Genomic DNA, 9,961 nt, shown 5'->3' on the forward strand with positions numbered 1-9,961 from the left:
GAAAAATATCAATAAATATTTAAATGAAAAAATAAAAATAAATGAACTATCCATAAATGCCACGCCAACGGAACCAAACACTCTCTAATACATTAACCAATATGGGCAAAATATAAGCTATCATAACTAATTAGCAATTGAAAATTACTCCAAACAAACTCTTCTGACATTACCATGCGCCTATCATGTGTGCTTTCCTCTCTCTCTCTCTAAGTTGATGAGAATCTTCTATCCGGTTGTACCCATGGCTGCTCCTTATGCCTCCAACCCCACAGCTCGGTGGCACTTTCTCAGCAAGCCATTATTATTTCACCTATACCAGTTAGGCTGTATTTGGTTTCAAAGAAAAGGTATGGAAAAGAAGAGAACCTTGTATTGGTTTTCCTTCCTTTTCCTATCTTTTCTTTCAAACCAAATACAGCCTTGTATTTTCTTCTAATTCCAAACAAGATAAAACAAACAAAAAAACTTTTTTTTTTCAAAAAAAAAAAGCATTATTATTATTATTATTTCTATTATTATTATTATTATTATTATTATTATTATTATTATTATTATTATTATTATTATTATTATTATTTTATTATTATTATTATTTTGGATGGATTATGGTATGGGTGATATATAAAAGGCCATTTTATTGACAGCCATGGCATGAGTTGGTATTCTAAGCGTTTTGACAAGGAGAGGATAAGTGGGTCGGAGCGAGGAAGAAATAATCAAACAAGGCGTCCTTATCCGCCCATTTTCCTATCTAGCTCCACCCATTTATCTCACTCGGGATCAAATTCTGGAATTCGGTAGATAAATGAACGAGAACAACAGAAGTAGAAAACAGGAAGAGAAATCCATGGAGGACTACGAGGAAGATTCAATCCTCAGCTTTCACATGAACACAGCAGACAGCACATAAATTCATGCACGCCCATGCACGTGTCGCATCCCACATCCTCCATTTCCATCTTTATCACAATCCTCTCCAGTTCTCCTCCAGCGGTTCACTCATTATCTTCTACTTCTTCACTTCCTCTCTGCAGAGCAACTCCTCTCATCACCTCATTCATTCCTTCTCCTTCAATCAACACACACAGTACAGAGAGACACGTACTGAGAGAAAGATAGAGAGCAAACAGTAGTATAGACTTAGAAGACATTCTGGCCATGCAAAATGCAAACATTCAAATGAAAAAAAACCTACAACAATGGCTATCCAGTTCATACTTTCATTTCGTGGGTCTCTGCTCCAAGTTACTTTTCCTCGTAATTTTACAGGATGTAAACTACAAGAGAACCGAAAATCTGAGATACCAAAGGAAAGCCTAAAACCAGAGAGAGAGAGACAGAAGAAGAAATAGACAGAGAAAGAGAGAGTGTGTGTGTGTGCGCGCGCGCGCGTGGCTGTGTGCCTGTTCTCTCTCCTTTGTTGTGGTGGTTCATTCTCTGGTCACTTACCGGGAACCAGTCGCTCCATCGAGAAACTCATTCTGCGCAAAAAAAAAGAAGAGTACGGGATGCTGTGGACCGTACGTGGGAAACATATGCCCAATGGAGCCGTGCCACGTGTCTCCGTAACGTTGCCACCGCTGCCTCACATGTGTAGCCACTCCGATAGCTGCTTAGGGTTGACAATCCCTGCTATATGGGTCCCATCCGCCTTCAGTAGTCTCGCAACGTCGTCGTAGCTTGGATGCTTCGCTGCCTTCCTCGTCGCCGTTGTCGGCTTCGGCTCCGCCACAGCTTCACCGGCGGTGGTGGTGGCTGCTGCTCTGTGATGGTGATTCGGTTTTCTCGATTCAATAGCAACCGTCGATATTATAGGCGCTGCCTCAAACCGAGCCGGGTCCCACTTCTGACCGAGCAGCGTCCCCTTTGTGAGAAACTCCTGAGCCAGATATCCGGCTAGGAGCTTGTTAGCCGAGGCCGGCTCGCCCTTGGGCGCTGCGGATGTCGTTGTCGTCGTTGTTGTTGACGCTTTAAGGGCGTCAAATCCTTCCCTCTCTTTACGCTTCCTCGACACCCATGGCGTCAAAACGCGACGGGGGTGGTTGTTGTTCGACATTGTAATCGAGGATCTCTCAGTCGAAAGCATGAAAGCTTGCCACGTCAGCAACAAACCTGTCAGAATTTTAAACCCCCAAGAAAAGTAATTAAATCAAGAATCTTAAATGAGACGAAAAAAAGACCGCTCGGTTTTGCGTTATTGCGTATGATGACATGTAATTACCGTTAAGAATTAGGGCTAAAAACGTCCAGGAAAAAAAGAACCCAAGATAAAGAAAAATAGGGAAAATTTAGAAAGACGTTTGAAACGAGAACGAGACAGAGAGAGACAGACAAAGGGGAAAAGAGGTGACGGTGATATCGGATCGGCAGGCCCTTCGCCAGAATCCGACGACCTGGCCGGATTTACAGTACAGGCAGTGGTTTTTAAGAGTGGCGCCGCTGGGGGGGGCAGCGTAGAGAGGAAAGAGATGGTAAGGTTGGGGGGTTTAGAAGGAGTGGGGAAAGAGGGGGCGAGAGCGAGAGAGAAACCGGAGATTGTGATTTTGAGAGACGGGAGAGGAGAGAGAGTGGGAGAGAATGTGATGGAAGCGGAGTCGGTTTATTTATAGGGTAGATATTAATTGAGTACCCCTCTTGTTGGCCGAAATATCTGGAAATGCCATTAAGTGCTCTAGAATGACAGACTTACCCTTAATAAGTTGTCGAAAAACGGATCCATGTCTCAAGTTTATGTCCGTCGGATGATGCAATGTAGGATAAAAAGGTAATGCGAGCCCCAGGTCAACAAGATCTTTTCTCGAATGTAACGAAAGGAATCTAGAGTCCGAACGGGAGGGAATCAAGATCCATCAGATGAGGGTGGTGTGAGTACGGGCAACGGTTTTGGGGGCAAAAATGCTCTTAAAATAGATTCCTATCGTACGTCCAAAGTGATTCTGGCAGGAGAGGGCCCGCATAGAATCAATATCCGGGTAGACAAACAATGGCTTTCAGGTCGGTCGTCCCAATCCCACTTAAATTCTACATAGAGTAATTTGATAGAATCATAGAAACCAGCATGCCTTATTAATTAGCCCCAGGATATTCCAGTCTAAGGTGGATCAAGCAATCTCTCCATATTTTTTGCAAACCGCTGATCCTGATATTGAGGTGTGTGCCGTTGGATGATTTGACCAATGCTAGAAAGTAGGACCCACAATAGAGACCCATCCCATAATGTTCACCCGGCATCTGCCCAGATGTCTTTCTCTTTGCATGTCTTGCTGAAGGTGAAGGTAAGGGTTGCCCACTTGCCCTATTCGACCGATTTACTTGCCACGTGTCAAATTTTAATTAATAATTTCTAAATTTTTGCAAAACTGTTCAGTTTGGAAAGACTACAATTGCAGATATGTACAGCCTAAATACATACAAAATAATACAAAATATAAGGTTGTACATTATAGATTTGCATTTGTACTCTTTCCAAACTCAGTCATATATATATATATATATATATATATATATATATATATATATTAAAGTAATGATTTTATGTTTCAAATTTAGTCATACATGTGGCTCATTTACATTTAGATATATATCATTCTAAAGATTTAAGACCGATGTTAAATTCTGATTAGTGGTAGTTTAAGAACAGAGCCCATTAGATATGTGTCAAATGGGAAGCTCCCACTTTCAATCATTTCCTAAAAAAAAAGGAAATTGTGTTATAATTAATGTTAATTACTAAACTAATTAATTAATTTCCATTATTGATTACTAATAATAATTACTGTTAACTACTTCTAATTAATTAATTACAACTATTAATTAATAATAATTATTATTTTTAATTACTAATTAATTACTATTAACTACTTATAATTAACTAATTCTAGGTATTAATTACTAATAATAATTACTCACTGGTAATAATTAATTACAAAAAATTATTTCTTATAATAATTGCAGCTAATACTTAATTACTGATAATTTATTACTCACAATATTTCTCATTATTAATTCAAAATGATGATTAATTAATGATAAGTAATAAATATTTTCATAATGGTAATTAATAATTCAGAAATAATCATTTTATATTTATATTAACTCATATTAATTATTTTGAAAATAAATATTTAATTTTAATTATTTATATTATAATTATTATCAAAAAGTATAATCCATACATTTATATGAAATAATTAACTATATTATTATAAGTAATTATAATTAATAATATTATATTCATTAATATAATTATATTATTATTATCAATAATTATAATTAATTATTACTAATACTAATCAAGATAGTTATTACTTCAGAATGTTAATTATTAATTGGGATATAATCATTTTATATTAATATTAAATCATATTAATTATTTTATAAATATATAATTAGTGTTACTTATTTACATTACTATTATTAAAAGTAGTTATAATTAATTATATTATTATTCTCCAATAAATACTTCATTTAGTGAAAGTTAAATTATAAAACTTTCTATTATTCAATATTGTTAAACTTAAAGAATTATAAAAGCAAATATTATTGTATGAATTAACTAAAAATCGTATTTATAACAAATTAATTACTTAATAAACATAAAAATTAAATAATAATAATAGCAGTAATAATAATAATACTTTAATATTACTGATTTCAAAATCAATACACACATAATAAGAATATATTATTAGTTAATAATAATATATGTATTATTATTACTGAATTCATAATTATTAATATAATTTAATCTATTAATAATACTGATTATTATTAAAAAAAATAGAAAAATCTAATTACTTAAAATTATTTTCTGAAAGTACCCATTTTAATTTGGATAGATAATTAATTAATAATTTTAATTTCTTAAAAATATTATTTACTGAATAATTTTAAATGTTCTTTGATTAATGACCTTAATTTTGAATGATTGGTTTTTTATGTTCAATAATTTTTTTTTGCAAAAATCCAAATAATTTTTCATTTGCAATGCTAACCATTTTATTTTTCTCTTATTTAGTTCTTCAAAAGATAAAAAATAAATAAATTAATGATATGTATCTATTCTTTTCAAATTATGTATTTATCAAGTTATTGTCATTGATGATAACGATGATGATGATGAGTCAGCTTTTTGAAAGAGAGGAGTACTAATAATAATTAATGACTTTTAATTAATTAATTCCAGCTATTAATTACTAATAATAATAACTCACTGATAATAATTAATTACTGATAACAATTTCTTATAATAATTACTACTAATACTTAATTATTGATATTAAATAATTAATGATAATATTTCTCATTATTAATTCCGAATGAATTAATAACGATTTTCATAATGATAATTTATAATTCAAAAATAATCATTTTATATTTATATTAACTCATATTAATTATTTTGAAAATAAACAGTTAATGTTATATTAGAATTATTATCTGAAATTATAATTCATACATTTATATTAAATAATTAACTATCAGTAATTATAATTAATACTTATATTAATTAATATAATTATATATTATTATTATTATTATTATTTATAATTAATTATTATTAATAATAATGAATTATGATCAAATTTAATTACTGATTATAATTGTTTACTGATAATTAATTCATTAATTATAACAATGATAAATATTAATCGGGATAAAATCATTTTATATTTAAATTAATTCATATTAATTATTTTAGAAATATATAATTAGTGTTACTTATTTACATTATTATTATTATAAGTAATTATAATTAATACTATTATTATTCTCCAATAAATATTTCATTTGGTTAAAGTTAAATTATAAACTTTCAATTATCCATTATTGTTAAACTAAAAATCATAATTATAACAAATTAATTATTTCATAATAATAGTAATAATAATAATAATAAAAATTTAATATTACTGATTTCAAAATCAATACACATAATAAGAATATATTATTAGTAAATAATAGTAATAATAATATACTTATATTATTACTGATTTCATAATTATTAGTATATTATTAATAAAAAAACCATTCAAATTCATAATTATATTACTCAATAAAGACATGGAATAAAAAAATATTCAAATTGCAACTAAATGAATGAACTAAAAATCTATGATTATTCTAATTGACTTGAATTTGACACATCAATATGCCCAAAATTATAATTTCAACCTACATTTCCTATTTCTATCTCCCAATTCCCATAATTCAAGCATACCATTATGTTATATACATGTTTCCCTGCCTTTTTCCTAAAGATAAATTCTAGATAGTCTACGTGCATTTTGGGGAGCTTAGACATAAAATCTATAACGATGACCGACCAAAAAAAGCGTTGCCACCTAACTTGGAGGTGACTTCCATACTTAAGGATGGTCCCATTATTCTCCTTTCTTTCATGTTTCCTCTGTTGGACAGGCTTTGGAATCTTGATTAAATTGTCAGTTGATTGTAACCATACATAATGATTGATTGTAGTCATATATTTTTCATCTCTTACTTCAAAGGATGGATGCATCTGCAAATGTTGTTTGGCATGGATTGTTTTTTTAGCAGTTCTTTGAATGGTTTTCTTCCTTCTTTGCCTCTTTGAATAGATATCATTTAAATGCTTTTTATCCATTCATATGTCCCTAAATATTAAGCAGTATTGGTGATATTGTTGTAAACATCATCTAATTTTACTATTTTATAAATAGATTAATGATTTCAAAGTTATTGATACTTTTTTGGGGGTGGGTTGCTCAACATGACATTGATTTTTTATTGTTAAATATAAATTTTAAATTAAATGATACCGTAGTTGCCCCTTACTTAGTATGGGGTCATTGTCTAGATAAAACATGGTAAGTCTCTTAAATCAAATAAATAGACTATCCTAAATGCCTATTATAAATAATTAAAAAATGAAATAATTTAAATTAAATCAAATAATTACTTGCTGAAAATTACTGAATTAAGTAAATAATAATAACAACCAATTATTTATAGAATAATAATAATAATAATAATAATAATAATAATAATAATAATCAAGTACTTAATTAAGTAAATAATAAAAACGAAATAACAATCATCAATTATCATTAATGTTTATTCAAAGCATACCCCATAATAATTACCGAATACAATAATTAAACCTTAAATAAAAATCAATATTTATTAACTGTCATTAAAATTGTTAAGCCAAATCATTAATGTTTATTCTTAAATACAAAATATGAATTAACAAATCTATTATATAATAATTATAATCGATTGGAAAAAATATTTTAAGTAAATATTTAAATAATTACAAATTTAGTTAATATTATTACTATATAACAAAAAATTTAAATTAAATACTAAAATAAACTAATAATAATAATAATAATAATAATAATAATAATAATAATAATAATAATAATAATAATGGTTAAATTAAAGTAATAAATGGTTCAAGTTGAATTTAGTAACCTGTATAATTTTAGGGGTTTGACATGTAAGGGTCAATTTATTTGGACCCATAGACTGTATGAGTGTCTTGAAAAATGGCAGTTTATAAACAATAATAAAAAATGATAATAAAAATTATTAATGTTTATTCATATATATTATCATTAATATTTATTCATAAATAAATAAATAAATAATATATATATATATATAACTAACTTCTCCATACTAAGTACGGGGTCATTCACTAGTTTCAAATTATTTCAATGTAACTAGAGAACCGGACCAATTCGGGTCAATGTTCAACCGCATAGCTCATGGCTCGATCAAGCTTTTTCTTCTCTCCTCCAATATGGTTCACGTATCACGTGGTGGTTGAAGCTATCAACACTGATGGCATAGTGGGTCAATCCGGTTTACTTACTAAATTGTGCGGATATGGTGAGCTATTGGGCCAGACCGGTCTAGGGTTCTGTAGGCCTAGAATCAGAATATTACCTTCGTGGGTCCGCCCGGTTTATTTTTGAGGTGTTTGGAAATTAGTAGAATTCCGAAGCCTTGGGGCTCGGGAGGGGAGGATGAGAAAAGAAGGGATCTGAGGGTAATATTGTCATTTGAAAACCAGAGGCGAGATTTGCGCGTGTGGAAGGACTCGTCAATTAATTAGATTCTACCACGTGGTAAGAATCCCCTGTGACCCTGTTAATTGCAGTAAAGCGAGAGGCAGATGGGATGAGTCAAATGTTTCGTGTTGACACAGAAACTTGCTTAAAGTTTTTTTACGTATTTACAATGATGCCCTTTTATCCACGAGTGACGTTGGTCCGAATTTAAGGCAAACCGATTTGATCCAATAAGGCAATAATATTTTAAAGGGTAAAATACAAAAACATCCCCTGAAGTTTTTTATAATCATAAAAACCTCCTCTATAGTTTAATTTTAGCAAAAACCTCTCTTTTAGTTTTGAAAAAATTGACAGATACTTCCCTTCTGCTAATGATTAAGAGGGAAAACGTTAAATTGATGACTATTTTTTTTCAAAATACCTATTTTACCCTTTACGAATTAATGTGTATCTGATTTTCACTAAAATACCCCTATCAACATTTTATACTCCGAAGAGGAGCAACTTACGAGAAAGAATTTAGGAAGAACGAACCAAGAATTTCGGTTAGGTGGGTTCTTTGCAACTATCTGGTTTGATGATTGAGGATAGTTGTAGAGAGTTCTAGTTTGAGGATTGAGAATAGTTGTAGAGAGTGGAGTGGGGTAAAGGGAAGAGTTCCTAGAAGAGGCGAGCGACAGCTTGTTCAACGACGAGATTGAACGTTTGGTGAGCCCAACTTTGGATACAAAGGAGGTCGAAGACAACGAAACTGCCATTAATGCAAGACCCGGTAGGATCAGAGGTTTGGATTCTCTCGATGCATATGCATCGGGATGAGGTGAGGAACGTTTGGATCTTGGAGAGATTAGATGATGATTGGCCAGTGATTTGTAGATATGATTTGAAGATGGTGTCAGAGAGATCATTATGCTGAAGTTCGTCTACTCCCCCAGTGTTGTTGAAATCCGCACTAGAGTCTAATTACTGAGAATGATGTTGGTTCATTGAAGCCATGTTGAAAACAAAGAGTGCATACTGAGCGAAAACCAAGGAGGTTTTCGGTGGTACCAATGTGGGTAAGGCTCTTGAAAGCACTCCAGGAGCCAATAATCATGAAACCAAGGAGAAGTTTGGACCAATTCCCACCAATGGTAGGAAAAATCTTTCACCGTCCGATAAGCCCATGGAGCGAACAATGGAGCATTTGGATTCAAGGAAGATGTGGTTCGCCATGACATTACGTCCATTACCGTTCAAAAAAATAGTCGTCGCCGACTGAAAAGCAAAATCCGATGATCTCTTTTAGAACAACGTCAGTGAACGGATAGACCAATTCCTTAAAAGGTGAGAAGAATAAACAAGAAAACTCGGAGTTGTGTGAAATAGTTAACCTATAGCAAGAGATGCATTGCAAATTATCGGTAAGGGTAGGGGCATTGTTGGGAATAAATTAATTCAGATGGTAAAATGTAGGTCCAAACCAAAGCCAAAGCTGTTGGTGTGGTTAGACAGTGGACCCAAAAGCTCCGAATCTAATACTGGTTGCAGCTAGGAAGTGACATGGCACTTGGTTTTTTTCCCCTTTTTCCAATGCCCACATCTCTCTCTCTCTTCCAGAGTCATTACTGTTGGGAGAGCACGTGGTATTGGGTATTCGTCCTCACCTGCCTATTCCCAAAATCATTTTATATTTATATTAATTCATATTAATTGTTTTATAAATATATAATTAGTGTTACTTATTTACATTATTATTGTTATAAGTAATTATAATTAATACTATTGTTATTCTCCAATAAATATTTCATTTGGTTAAAGTTAAATTATAAACTTTCAACTATCCATTATTGTTAAACTAAAAGAAATAGAAAATCAATTATTATTTTAGGAATTAACTAAAATCATAATTATAA

General features: G+C 31.3%; 1 pseudogene across 1 annotated transcript; it reads right to left on the reverse strand.

Moving 5' to 3' along the window:
• Positions 1–1,203: 1,203 nt before the first annotated feature.
• LOC104600932 (uncharacterized) lies at positions 1,204–2,571 on the reverse strand (annotated as a pseudogene). Its single transcript, XR_016083631.1, has 2 exons — positions 1,744–2,571; positions 1,204–1,682 (listed from the first exon to the last, which is right to left on the reverse strand). The product of XR_016083631.1 is annotated as an uncharacterized LOC104600932 (transcript).
• Between the last annotated feature and the right edge of the window lie 7,390 nt (positions 2,572–9,961).

This window comes from Nelumbo nucifera, chromosome 3 (assembly GCF_055504915.1).
Source record: "Nelumbo nucifera cultivar China Antique chromosome 3, China Antique-T2T, whole genome shotgun sequence".
NCBI lineage: Eukaryota > Viridiplantae > Streptophyta > Magnoliopsida > Proteales > Nelumbonaceae > Nelumbo > Nelumbo nucifera.